The 14,698-nt window shown below is 39.0% G+C and overlaps 1 protein-coding gene across 12 annotated transcripts in view; it reads left to right on the top strand.

The window, feature by feature from the left end:
- ATG7 (autophagy related 7) overlaps window positions 1–14,698 on the top strand; it is a 300,207-nt gene that overhangs the window by 8,065 nt on the left and 277,444 nt on the right. Inside the window, exon 1 of one of the 12 annotated variants that reach the window (XM_077116539.1) lies at window positions 8,593–9,642. The exons of the other annotated variants lie outside the window; for them this stretch is intronic. The gene's annotated coding sequence lies outside the window, so the exon portion shown is untranslated. Of the gene's footprint in view, window positions 1–8,592; window positions 9,643–14,698 lie in introns of those variants that run through there. 12 annotated transcript variants of the gene reach the window in all.

Genomic DNA, 14,698 nt, shown 5'->3' with positions numbered 1-14,698 from the left:
CCTAGGTGTTCTTTAGGGTTAACAGGAATGGTTTTGGTTGGCGTTTGGCCAACTGTGGTATCTAGTAATAGCTAACTGAAGTTTGTCTAAGAGTAGCCCCCAGAATAGCCTCTCCACTCTATTTGAACTCTCTTAGCTACTGATACCTTATATTGTTACATTTCTTTTCCCCCTTTGATCAGGAAGGCCTTGTCAATCACGTGGTACCAGGTCTAGGCTCATCCTTTTTGCCCCTGGATATCCCACATAGTGGGAAGGGTAATAAATTTACTTGCAGAGTTGGACTTAGAGAGAGAGTGGCACATCTGAGCAACAAAAGAGGTCCTTTGGAAGTAACTCTTAGGCCTAACTATAGGCAAGCTTAGCTTTTCCAGTACAGAAATAATCTTCACAAGAGTTAGCCTCAGGATCAAGGACTTGAACTCGGCAAGTGAATTCACTGCCCTCCCTCTCCTATGTGAGACATGACTCCCAGGGGTGTAAATCATCCTGGCAACGTGGGACAGAACTCGTGGGATGAGCCAGGACTCAGCATCATGGTCGAGATTTCTTGACCAAAAGGGGAAGAGAGAAATATGACAAAGTTTCCGTGGCTGAGAGATTTCAAACAGAGTCGAGAGGTTATCCTGGAGGTTACCGTTATGCATTATATAGATATCCCTTTTCAGTTTATGGTATATTGGAGGCTGGAGGGTAGTACCTGAAACTGTTGAGCTGTTTTCCAGTTGCCTTGGTTCTTGAAGACGATTGTGTAATGATACAGCTTTTACAGTGTGAGTGTGTGATTGTGAAAACCTTGTGTCTGATGCTCCTTTTATCCAGGGTATGGACAGATGAGTAAACAAATACGGATAAAAAAATAAATAATGGGGGGGGGAAAGGGTAAAAAATTGGGTAGATTGAAATACTAGTGGTCAGTGAGAGGGAGAGGTAAGGGATATGGGATGTATGAGTTTTTTCTTATTTCTTTTTCTGGAGTGATGCAGCTGTTCTAAAAATGATCATGGTGATAAATATACAACTATGTGATGATATTGTGAGCCATTGATTGTACACCATCTATGAACTGTATGTGTGTGAGGTTTTCTCAATAAAAATGTTAAAAAAAAAAGGTCAAGGGCTTGGCCTATTGACTTGGGATTCTCTAATGTTTGAGATGGCATCAGACTTGGTGGTAAAGTTAATAGTTCCATTTTTTCTCTCCAGTCCCTCAAGGGTATTTACTGCCTCTGCTTTTAGCATCCTTTTCCTCTGAACCACTAAAAATGCTCCTGCTGGTAAGGGTATGGACAAATTGGAGCCTTTGTGCATTGCTGATAGGAATGTAAAATGGTGCAGCCACTGACTGTGGAAAACAGTTTGGCGATTCTTCAGAAAGTTAAGCATAGAATTAAAATATGACCTGGCAATCCCATCTCTACTTGTTTACCCCCCAAAATTGAAAGAGGGACACTAACATCTGAACACCAAGCTCATAGCATTATTCACAGTAGCCAAAAGTTGGAATATCAAATGTCCATTAACTGATTAGTAGATTAACAAAATGTGCTATAGCCATACATTGGAATTTTATTCCACCATAAAAAGGAATGCAGTTCAGATGTGTTTGACAAGATGGATGAAACCTGAAGACATCATGTTGAGTGAAATAAGTCAGACACAAAGGGACAGTATTGTATGAGTCCACTTGACATAGGAAATATCTAAAATAAGCAAATTTGTAGAGACAGAAGTTTGATTAAAGGATGCCAGGAGCCAGGGAAGAGACTTTTATTGCTTGATAGGTCCAGAATTTCATTTGGGGGTTATAAAAAAATTCTGGTGATGGACGGTAGTGTTAGTTGTATGACATTGTAAATGTGATAAATGCCACTCAGTTGTATACTTAAAAATGGTTAACATAGGAAATTTTATGTTTACATATGTTACCACATGCAAAACAAAACCAAAATCCAACTCCCCTGCCCTCCTAAAGCAAACAAAAAACCAAAATACATATAGAAAAATTTTAGTAAGAGATTTTTAGTGTACTCAGGCTAATCTATTTCCCTACTCTCCCCCGAAGCGTCTAGTTTCTCTAAAGACATATTTTATTTTTCCTCTATGGTTGTTGTTTATTTTCTACCAATTTTACTTCTTCCTTTCCAGAAATACTATATTGGCTTAATATTTGCTATGTCCAATCCAATTAGATCTCTGCGGCGGCTGAACATTTGGGCAGTCTCACTCCAGGAAGCACTTCTGCATCAATTAATTTTATAAGCAGCAAAAGCCCAAATACTTCCATCTTTAGCATCTTACATAACAAAATACCAGAAAAATTTATGGAAATGAATTTCATTTAGACTCATTACTTGAAGTATTGAATTTCTTTTCACTGATGTTAGATTTAAGTAGGTCATCAGTTAACTGTTGAATGAATACATGAATGTAATTTGTATGATTGGTATAGCTTTAAAATAGACTTTTTTGTACTACTCTTTAATTCAGGTGTAAGATACATATAGTAATCTGTACTAATCTTGACTATATAGCTCAGTGGATTTTCACATGTGTATGCACCGTAACCACTCTCCAGCTCAAGATACAGAATATTTCTCCTCTCCAGAAGCTTCCTCAAGCCCCTTTCCAGCCAGTAGCCCCACCTTGCCCTACAATAATAATTACAGGGCAATTATTATTATAATAATAATTATATTTATATTATAATTATAATTATTCTTGCAATAATAATAATTGCAATTATTATTGCAATATCTCTCATACTGATTGGTTTTGTCTGTTGAACATAGCTGTGTGTACAGATGCTAAAATTGTTCATTTTAGTATTTTATTTTGGAACAGTTTCAAATTTGCAGAAACATTACAAGGACAGGACAGAGAATTTCCATATGCAAAGGTTAAGGATATGACAGCAGAGACTTCACCCAGAAACTCCACTCAGATTTAGTCCCAATAACGTCCTTTTTAACAGCGCATCATACCAAGATCACGTATTGTGCCTGGGATTTGTTATGTCATTCTATCTGGGAAAGTTGTATCTTTCTATCTGGAAAAGGCTCCTTAGTTTTCCCTTGACTTTTAAGACCTTGCTACTTTTGAAGATTATAAACCAGGCCTAAATTGTTTTGTGGAATGTTTCTCAATCTGGCTTTGTCTGACCTTTCTGCCTGATAAGACACAGGTTATGTCACAGATACTGTGTTCTTTTCATTGCATTCTAAACTACTGATGAATCATCATTCTTTACTACTGATGAATGAGTAAGGTTTCACTAAAGTGATTTGTATACACACATTTTCTGTCCTCTAAGACCTCAGTAAAAAAAATACCTAAACGGTTTAGTGACCTTCTAAGACATATGGCATATCTCCATATGTTCTTAATGGAGAACATTTCTACTTCGGTCTCCAGTTTCCAAGGTATAAGCCTTCTGGAGTTTGTCTGCCCACTTTCAGAAGCCTGGGTATTTCTCTCTCGTTTCTCTTGGGTAACATATCCATAAAAGGTTTACAGAATTCATCTTAGTAACATTTGAAACTCCCTGTGCAAGGGACTAGGGATCTCGAAGGAATATGAGCTAGGGTCTGCATTTGTGGATTTTACAATCAAATTGATGGTGACAGATAAGTAACAGTACCAAATCTAAAGGAAGCTTAGAGACAAAAGTGATTGTAGCTGATGAGGGTGGAGTGTGGGAGGGCAGCTCTGGGAAGGTTTCCAGAGCAGGAAACCACTGAGCTGGATTTTGAAAAGTACCAGGTGGGGGCAGGGGCGGTGCTTTTCAGACAGAGGGAGCAGTATGTTCAGGGTTGCAGAGGCATGCAAACAGGTGTGTGAGAGGAACACCATCTCCTGAGCATCAAACGTCAAGAGGGCAGGAGTGGCAGGAACCCCAGGGGGGGCTAGAAAAGCTAGAAGGTAATAGCAGAGGTCTAGGGAAAAGATTATGTAGGAAACCCTCAGAGGTGTGGTAACCTGCCTGCCGAGGATGTGGAGTGCTGCTGAGGCAGTCTTTCCTGCAGGTTACGAGCCTCAATAAATGTGAAATGAGTTTCACTTTGGCTTAGTGATAAAACTGTACTTGCATACAAGGTATATTTTGTAAACCAGCATGTGTAGTCTTAGAATCTGGTCTTGCATCTGCTTCTCTTTCAGCAGCCCTTGCAGATATCTACTACTATTTTAGCAGGACTGCAAAAGCATCAGTCTCCCTCAAAACAAATATGTTATTGATAGTTTCAAAGAACAAAAAAATAACAGGTTTAGAAAATTGACAAACAACAGTCTACAGGCTAAAGCCTGCCCTACACCTGTTTATGTGCAGTCGATTAGCCGAGAATGGTTTCTACCTTTTTTTTAAAGGTTGAAAAAATAAAAAGAAGAATGTACAACAGAGAATTTGGCCCACAAAGCCTAAAATATTTACTCTCTGGCTCTTAGCCAGAAAAACTCACCAACCCCAGTTAGGTCTCATCTAACTGCCTGATGCAGTAATCCTCTGTGTAATAGTACTGGACAAATAATCATCTAATATATACTTGCAACACTTTCACTAATGGAAAACTCATTCTCTCGAGGGTCAGAACATTTCCTACATGGAAATTCAGGTTATTAATAATTTTTAAACTCAAGTGTCTATCCGTTGGCCCTTGTTGGGGGAAGAAAGCTATTATTTCATTTCTGAGCTCCTGACATTTACTGAACTCCTAATATAGTCCAGGCACCATGATAAGTGGTGAAAAAGATGAGTGAGACACGGTTCTTTCATCAAGGGTTCCTTAGCACCAGAGCAGTTGAGCTGGTAGCCTTATGTTCCTCTCATTCCTGGTTGTTTTATTTCTGTATTTGTGCCGGTTTGAAACTGTTGTGTACTCCAGAAAAGCCATGTTCTTTAATCCTAATTCAATATTGTAAAGTGGGATTATTTTGATTGATTTGTTTCCATAGAGATGTGACCCCCCTCTCATTGTGGGTGTGGCCTTTGATTAGGGGGTTGCCATGGAGATGTATCTCCACCCATTCAAGGTGGGGTGTTTACTGGAATCCTTTAAGAGGGAACCATTTTTAGAAAGAGCCAACAGAGCTGACAGAGCTGACACAGACAAGAGACCTTTGGAGATACAGAAAGGAAATGCTCCAGGAAAGCCTTTTGAAATGAGAAGCCAGGAGAAAAAGCTAGCAGGTGTTGCCTTCCTAGCTGATAAGAGAAACCCTGGACATCATTGGCCCTTTCTTGAGTCAAGGTATCTTTCTCTCAGTGCCTCAGTTTGGACATTTGTATGCCTTAGAACTGTAAACTTGTGACTTAATAAACTCCCTTTATAAAAGCCAACCCATTTCTGGTGTATTGCATTTCTGGCAGCATTAACAAACAAAAACAGATTTTGGGACCAGAAAAGTGGGGTGCTGTGTTTGCAAATCCCAACCTGTTGGAACGGCTTTTTAAAGGGATAGGGGGAAGATACTGGAAGAGTGGTGAGGAGTTTGATAGAAAAGGGCTAGAATGCTTAGAAGAACTTGTTGGTAGAAATGTGAACTCGGGAAGATACTTCTGATAAGATGTTAGACAGAAATGATACATGTGTTACTGCAGACAGGAAGGAAGGTGATCCTTGTTTTAGAGTAGCAGAGAATTTGGCCAAATTGTTGCTGTTAGATGGAAGTTAGGATTTAATGGTGATGACCCAGGATACTTAGCTGAGGAAATTTCCAAACTAAATGTGGAAAATACAGCCTGGCTACCTGTTCTAGTTTGGTAGCTGCCAGAATGCAACACACCAGAGATGGATTGGCTTTTTTTTTAATTATTAATTTAAAAAAATTTTTTTAATACCAAAAAAACACCAAGCAAACGCAAACATTCGTAACTTTTGATCATTCTGTTCTACATATGTAATCAGTGATTCACAATATCATCCCATAGTTGCATATTCATTATCGTGATTATTTCTTGGACCATTTGCATCTATTCAGAAAAAGAATTAAAAAGAAAACAGAAAAAAATTCATACATACCATACCCCCACCCCTCCCTCTCACTGATCACCAGCATTTCACTCTAAATTTATTTTAACGTTTGTTCCCCCTATTATTCATCTTTATTCCATATGTTTTACTCATCTGTTGATAAGATATATAAAAGGAGCATCAGACACAAGGTTTTCACAATCACACAGTCACATTGATGGATTGGCTTTTAATAAAAGGGAATTTATTTTCTTAGTTCTTCAGAGGAAAGGCAACCAACTTTCAACTGAGGTTCTTTCTTACGTGGGAAGGCACAGGGTGATCTCTGCTGGCCTTCTCTCCAGGCCTCTGTGTTCCAACAACTTTCCCTGGGGTGATTCCTTTCTGCATCTCCAAAGGCCTGGGCTGAGCTCCAAGTGCTGAGATGAGGTGCTGAGCTGCTTGAGCTGTGCCATGTTGAGCTCTCTCATTTAAGCACCAGCCAATTAAATCAAACATCATTCATTGCAGCAGGCATGCCTCCTAGCGGACAGCAGATGTAATCAGCAACAGATGAGGTTCACATGTCATCAGCTCATGTCCACAGCAGTATGACTAGGCACCTTCACCTGGCCAAGTTGACCACTGAATCTAATTACCACACTGCCCCTTGCAGCTTATAGGAAAATGTGACAGAAAAGAGATAAGTTGAGAACTGAACTCTTGGATGCAAAGAAAACAGAAATTGATGTCTGGAAACTACTGAACTTCCAGAAAGTGAGACCCCAGTGAATAGAACCCCACGTGAGGATTTAACCAAACATAGAAACAGTCAGGCATTATAGGACAAGCAAGGATTGAAAATGGAATTACCCAGAAAGGATTTATGTAATGTCCTATTGTCTGATGATTATGATCCCTAGACACTTGACAAGAGTATTGCAGGATCTATATAAATGGAACCACTGCCAGTCTGGACTAGAAGGGACAGAAAAGAGACAAATTGAAGGAAAAATTACTTCAGAGGCAGAATCATGGAAGCTAAGGTCTGGCATGGAACCTAAGGTCTGGAGCCTGGAAATCTCAGGCCAGGAGAGTGAACCCACCCATACGCATGGAGAGAGTGCGTTCGCCCCAGAGGGTGGGCCTTCTGCTTCATTGCTCAGGAGGAGTTTTGCTGCTCTAGGCCTTGGAGAGGGTGGAGCGCATAAACCAAGGATTAGGGAGAGCCTGGCTGCCACCTCATTTTTCTAGAAGGGTTGAGTTTGTTCCCCGGTGCCGTGCCAATGTTTGGAGAGGGTGGAGCCAAGAAAAAGGTAGTCCTCCCCAACGAGCCCCAGTGTTGCAGCCCTCACCCCAGTGCTTGCAGAGAGCAGGGCTGCTGCAAAGGCTCCTGGAAAGAATAGGACTGCTGCTTTCTAAAGCCCCGAGGACAAATGGCTCTCAGACTTTGAAATCTAATGCAGTTTGCCCTGCAGGTTTTCAGAATTGTTTGGGTCCAGTGCCCCTGTATTCCTTCCAATTTCTCCCTATGGAAATAGGAACATTTGTCCTATGACTGTCCCTTCTTTGTATATAGGCAGCAGGTAACTTGTTCTGAGTTTTACAGGTCCAGAGCCAGAGGAGAATTATGCCTTAGGACAGACCATGCTGGTAGCTGACTATGATGAGATTTTGTACTGTTTCTGACTTTGTATTGCATTTGTATTGTTAATGAAATAGTTTAATGCTTTGTGATATTGTAATGGAATGCATGTATTTTGTATATGGAAAGAACATGTCTTTTGGGGTTCAGAGGGTAGAATGTGCCAGTTTGAAACTGTTGTGTACCCCAGAAAAGCCATATTCTTTAATCTTGATTCAATATTGTAAGGTGAAATCTTTTTGATTAATTTGTTTCTATGGAGATGTGACCACCCAATTGTAGATGGTAACTTTTGATTAGGTGGTTTCCATGAAGATGTATCTCCACCCATTCAAGGTGGGGTGCTTACTGGAAGCCTTTAAGAGGGAACCATTTTTGGAAAGAGCCAACAGAGCTAATATCTGGCACAAACAAGAGACCTTTGGAGATGCAGAAGGAAAACTCCCCAGGGGAAGCCTTTTTGAAATGAGAAATTGGAAGAGAAAGCTATCAGACCTTGCCACATGCCTTCTCAGCTGACGAAAAAACCCTGAACGTCATGAGCCCTTTCTTGGTATCTTTCTCTGAATGGCTTGGTTTGAACACTTTAATGGCCTTAGAGCTATAAACTTGTAGCTTAATAAATAAATGCCCTTTATAAAATCCAGTCCATTTCTGGTATATTGCATTTCTGGCAGCATTAACAAGCTAAAACAGTATTGTTACTCCATATTCACAGTATAAAATTCAAAGGGCAAACAGACTCCTACAGTGAAAAATAAATCTCTTGACTATTTTTCTATTTCTTGACCCCTAGCTTCTTTCTTTGGAGGCCACCACTAGGTTACAAGTTTCTTGTGGAATTTTACTTTAGGGAACAGCACTAACAAAAAGATTTAGGACCATTAGGGTAGAAATTTTTATAAGTACTCATTAAATGTTGTTTTCCTAGTTCCTATTCTACATAAGTTACCAAGTGTGACTCAGTCTTATTTTTGTAGATCTCTGAAATTTGCACCAGGTTTGGATAGCAAATATAGCCCCAGAAGGTTGTGTTGTTTAACCCTGCACCCTGCTGTTTCAGTTTGATCTTAACCAGGTTTTCTGGTTACTGCTGGGCTTCTTATTCTGTTTGGATGCTTTTTCATTACACTGTGGAGAGACACCACCATCCCATCTTGTGTAACTACTGAGTTTCACACCCTGTGTGTAATAGAAATCGTTTGAGATCAAGTTGAGCCACACTCATACTGATGCCTAGTCAGTTTCTGTCTTTGTTGATGTCTGAATTTAATGTTGAAGTGTGATGGAGCTAATCTTACTGCTTTTAAGAGCAGGAAGTCTCACAGTTCTTACCTTTAAGGTTATAGAGAGAAGCCTTACTTTTCAGGAAGCTCAGTGATGTTTGGATCTAGATAAGTTACACATAACTCTGTTGCTAGAACTTACCTCCGTCAGAATTCCCCTCCAATTCTTAGTTCTTATGATTTCCCTTCTGAAGGAAGGTAGTGATGTTTGGGAGGTGTTGTTCCCAAGTGATATTCATTCTAGAATACCCTCTTTAGATGTCTCCAGCAGATTCCTCATCACATGTTACTGCTTTTGCCCAAGTCCTTCCCTTTTCCTTAGCCTCTCAGGCATCAGCGGCTGAACACCAACCATATCCTCTTGTGAAATAGGCTCCCGTTTTTTGTTTATAATTGCACAACAGCCAAAAAAGTCAGAAAATGTTTGAAGAATGTGCCTCTTATGCAAATTTCTTAACGTGTTTCTCCAGATTCTAAATGGTCACCCTGAGTTGCTTTTTCCCAGCTGCTGAAGTGCTGTATGGAATAGAGCTTTCTTTATTGTCTCTGGCGCCTGTAAAATTCTATCTTTATGACATACTAAGGTCATCAAAATGATGATGAAAACAAGTTACTGTTGACTTTTAAGAGGGAGTCGTGGATGACTAACACACAGAGAGGCCTGATGACCCATCGCACAGAGAGCTTTAGACACTGATCGTTTGTGCCACTGCCTGCTACTGTGCTGATTTCCTTCCATTCTTTTGATTCTGGTGAAAAAGAGGTCAGTATGCTGTTTTTTAAAGTGATTGGTTATTTTTTTAGCATATGTGGGGCTCATGAGGAGTATAAAGATTCTAAAAAGGGGTTTCTTTTTTCAAGGCAGTATAATATAGTGATGAGAATGGGGGCTCAGAGCCAGCAGGCATGGGTTATCATTTCAGCTCCAGTGCTTCCTAACTGTGGGTCGTTGGGCAAGTCACTTAACTTCTCAGTGCCTCAGTTTTCTCAGTTGTAAAGTAGGCATGGTACATCCACCTTGGATTTGTCGTGAGAATAATAGGTAAAATGTTCAGTGTAGTTCTTGGCACTGAGTAAAAACAGTCACTATTACCACTGTTGTTACTACTCTTATTATTTCAAAAGCTTTTAAAAAAAAAGGGTGTTATCAAGAAAAGAGGTAAATGCACTCATGGAAGTTTTCCTCTATGGCCGTAGGGAAGGGGACGATTAGGACTCACTATGGTGGGAGAGCTTCCTAAAGGACCCCGAGAAAAGAGAAGTGATTTTCCTGGTATGGAGGGGGAAAGGCTTCCTGGTAGCATCAGCGAAGGAAGCTAGCAGATTGAGAAGGCAACTAAGGCCAGTAAAGGTTTGTTTGCTTAAATAAGGGAGATTGCTGTACAGATCTGTGTAGTGGAAAGAACTTTGATGGCAGTTTGGGGAAGCCGGTGACCAGTGAGCATATTTCTACAGGTGTTGAGGGCTGAGAAGTGGCTTGACTGGTGGAAGAGGACAAGGGAAGCAGACTTGGACAGAAAAGAGGGAATGGCATGAAGAAGATGGGCTTTGGAGTAAAACCAGAACTTGCATTTTATCTCCTCCACCCTTCCAGCTGGTTGGCCTTCATGAAGTTATTACCTCTCTGCACCTCAGTTTCTTCCTCTGTGAAACTGGAATGAAATTACTTGTTAGGGCTGTTGGGAGAATGAAATTCAGGTGAACACCCCTACTGCAGTGCATGGTCCTAGTCAATACTCAGTAATGGTTACTTTCATCTTATTCCAGAAGACTGTTTAAGGTTGAGCCTCTAGAAATTAGTGCTTTCTTGAATGTGAGGGAGAGAAAAATTGAAATTGACTTTGTGGTGTCTACCTTGGATATATGTATAGCAATACTATTAAGTTAACTAGGAAACATAGGAGAAAGGGCAGACTTTTGGGAAAAGATATGTTCAGTTTGGGATTTGTTAAATTGGAGATGTCTGTGAGAAGTCCAGTTCCTGCCTTTAAAAGACAGTTAAATATATGTTTGGATATTCTGGTTAGAAATACAGTCCTGGGATTCATTGGCATATAGGTGGAAATTGATGAAGGAAATGAATAATTTGCCCTTTTTAAACAGCAGTTTTATTGAGATATGTTCACCTACCGTACAATCCATCCAAAGTTTACAAACAATGGGCTTTAGTATAATCACAGAATTGTGCATTCAATTTTAGAACATTTTCATTACTCCAAAAAGAAAAACCCCATACCCCATAGCAGTCACTTCTCAATCCCTCAATCCCTCTATCCTTCCCAAGCCCTACATAACCACAATCTAATTCTGTCTCTATAAACTTATTTATATTTACATTTTATACAAATGGAATCATATAATATGTAGTACTTTGTTTCTGGTTTCTTTCAATTAGCATGTTTAAAATTTTTTTTTTAATTAGAGAAGTGGTAGGTTTACAGAAAAGTCGTGTAAAAGTATACAGCTTTCCCATATACCCCTTATTGTTGACACTTTGCATTGGTGTAGAAACTTTGTAACAGTTGATGAAAGAATATTAAAATACTACTGTTAACTATAGTCTATAGTTTACATTAGGTATATGTTTCCATATACCACCCTATTATTAAACCTTGTAATAGTGTTGTACATCTTTTATAATTTGTTTTAGTTTGCTAGTGCTGCCAGAATGCAATACACCAGAAGTGGATTGGCTTTTATAAAGGGAATTTATTTAGTTACAGATTTACAGTTCTTCAGAGGAAAGGCAGCAAGCTTTCTTCTGGTGTTCTCTGTCACATGGGAAAGCACCCCACAGAGTCTACTGGCCTTTCCTCCCAGCTTCTGGGTTCAAACATCTTTCCCCGGGGCAATTCCTTTCTACATCTAGGTCTGAGCTGCTGAGCTCTCTGCTGATCTCTCTCTTTTAAATTTCCACCTGATTAAATTAAACCTCACATTGCAGAAAGCACTCCCCTTAGCTGACTGCAGATGTAATCAGCTATGGATGAATTTCACATGCTGATGACCGAAGTCCACAGCAACGGAACAACTGGGCACCATCACCTGGCTAAGTTGACACCCAAACCTAATGAAAGAAAATTCTTACATTTGTGCTATTAACCACGTTCTTTTGTCCACAGCAGAGTTCACTGTGATATACATTCCCATGTTTTATCTTCTAATCTTCCTTCAACCAACATTAATAACCCAAAACTTTCCTTTCAATGACATTCACAAACATAATTTAGTGCTCTTAATTGTACTCACAATGAAGTGCAATCATCACCACTATCCATTTCCAAACATTTACAATCAACCTAAATAGAAATTCTGTACACATTAAACATCAGCTCCCATTGTCTACCCCCAGTCTATGCTCTGGTAATCTGTATGCTAGATTCTAAGTCTATGAGTTTGCTTGTTATAATGAGTTCATATCAGTGAGATCATACAATAGTTTTCCTTTTGTGTTTGGCTTATTTCACCAACGTAATGTCCTCAAGGTTCAGCCATGCTGTTACATGCTTCAAGACTTCATTTCTTCTTACAGCTGAGTAATTCATCACATTTATATACCACATTTTGTTTGTCCATTCATAGGTTGATGGGCACTTGGGTTGCTGCCATCTTTTGGCAATTGTGAATCATGCTGCTATGAATATCAGTGTGCAGATGTTTGTTCGAGTTCCTACTCTCAGTTCTTCTGGATATATACCTAGTAGTGGGATTGCCAGATCATATGGCAGTTCTATACTTTGCTTCCTGAAGAAATGCCACACTGTCTTCCACAGTGGCTGCACCATTTTCCATTCCCAACAGCAGTGAATGAGTATTTCTATTTCTCACATTCTGTCCAACATTTGTAGCTTTTTTGTTTTTGTTTGTTTTGGGTGCATAGTCCAGGAATTGAACCTGGGTCTCCCGCATGAAAGGCAAGCAGTCTACCACTGAACCACCCGTGCACCCATTTTTTGTTTTTTTAGTATTGACCATTGTAATAGGTATGAAATGATATCTCATTGCTGTTCTAATTTGCATTTCCCTAATAGTGAGTGAGTGATGTTGAGCATCTTTATATATCCTCTGTGGGAAAATGTCTATTCAAGTCTTTTCCCCTTTTTTAAATTGGGTTGTTTGTCTTTTTATTGTTGCGTTGTAGGATTTCTTCATATATTCTTGATAGTATACCCTTACAGGGTTGTGTTTCCAAATATTTTCTCCTATTGAATAGGTTGCCTTTTCACTTTCTTGACAAAGTCCTTTGAAGCACAAAAGCTTTTTAATTTTTTTTTTTTTTTTTTTTTTTTTTTAAAGGAAAGAGAGAGAAGGAAGGAAGGATAGAAGGAAGGAAGGAAGGAAGAAAGGGAAACATCTTTAAACATTTTCTTGTTTTATTGTATTCTGTTTCTCCGTTTTTGTTACATGGGTTGGGGCCGGGAATCGAACCGAGGTCCTCCGGCATAGCAGGCAAGCACTTTGCCCGCTGAGCCACCACGGCCCGCCCAAAAGCTTTTTAATTTTGATTAGATCCCATTTATCCGTTTTTTCTTTTGTTGCTTGTGCTTTGCGTATCAAGTCTAAGAAACCATTGTCTATCACAAGGTCTTTTTTTTTTACATCTTACATAGGCAGGTCAAAATTTTACTATTAATTGCTTTTTCTAACACATAGCTTATACAGTTTTTGCTCTGTTCTTTTTTTTTTGAAGGATTCTTAAATTGATATCTAAAGATTTACATAGTTATGTATTACTGTTATATGGTCTAATGACTAAGAAAATTTCTTTGGTAACCAAAGCTGATGCCATATATGGTAGTGTTCTTGGCGAATACTCTTTATGCTTCAAATCACTTCCACATTTTTTCTGTTCAGCTAATTATAGCTTAGTAGCCACTGGTAAAGGATTGTGAAGGTCCTGTCATTTTTTGAGAATAGAAAGGCAAGGCTAGTTACTGCCATTCACCTAAATCGAAAGAAAAGAAAAAAGAATACACCACCCCTTGAAAAGGAGAGGCGCTGCACCTTTGCAAAATTGAACTGGCTAACCGCAACTGAGCAACAGAACCCCCAGTGAAGCAAGGAAACAAGTTGATTTATACAGGAAATTGTACACGGTCTGAAATGAAAAAGTTATAGCAATCGTCTTAGAACTCAACCTTACTTTTCACTGCTGCCTTAAATTTTGAAACTTAAATAGTTTCTGCAAACTTTGTGCTAACTTTTCAGGTCCTTTACTAAAACTATTTATGGATTTGTTTCCTGCAGCAAAGAAATAAACAACTCAAACCAAACACAGGACGTTGTTGAAAACAATCGCCTTGTTGTACAAAATACAGTACAAATATACAAAGGCAATTAAAACATCAAAAATACTATTGCACCCATACAATTTAGGAAATTCTTTGCAACGGAGAAAACATTAAAAGGGGAAAAAAGGAGAAAAGCTTTAAGAAATGTTTTAATAGTCTATTGTGGATGGTGAGAGCAGATAAATAGTCTGAAAAGGTCAACAATGTTTGTAGTGCTTGCATTTACAAAAAAAATCTGTTATCAACAATAATGTGGATCATGATCTAATTTTTTTTAAAAAGCCTAATTTTATATACAATATAATTTCCCTCCCTCTTAACCACAAATGCATGAAAATGGCCTTTTTGTATATTACTTATTTCCCAGTAAATACAAAAGGATTGTATAGCTTGAATCATACCAAAATATGATAATAAAAAGTGTTTGTAATAAATTTAAAAAGGCAGCTCAAATAAAGGGCAAGCATGCAGTTCAAAAAAACAAAGATTGTAGAGGTGGGATTACTTGCCTCCAGGGTGAGAAGGTGT

This window comes from Tamandua tetradactyla, chromosome 9 (assembly GCF_023851605.1).
Source record: "Tamandua tetradactyla isolate mTamTet1 chromosome 9, mTamTet1.pri, whole genome shotgun sequence".
NCBI classification, from domain to species: Eukaryota; Metazoa; Chordata; class Mammalia; order Pilosa; family Myrmecophagidae; genus Tamandua; species Tamandua tetradactyla.
Note: the sequence above shows the minus strand (reverse complement) of the source record. Positions and strands in the feature narration are given on the sequence as shown.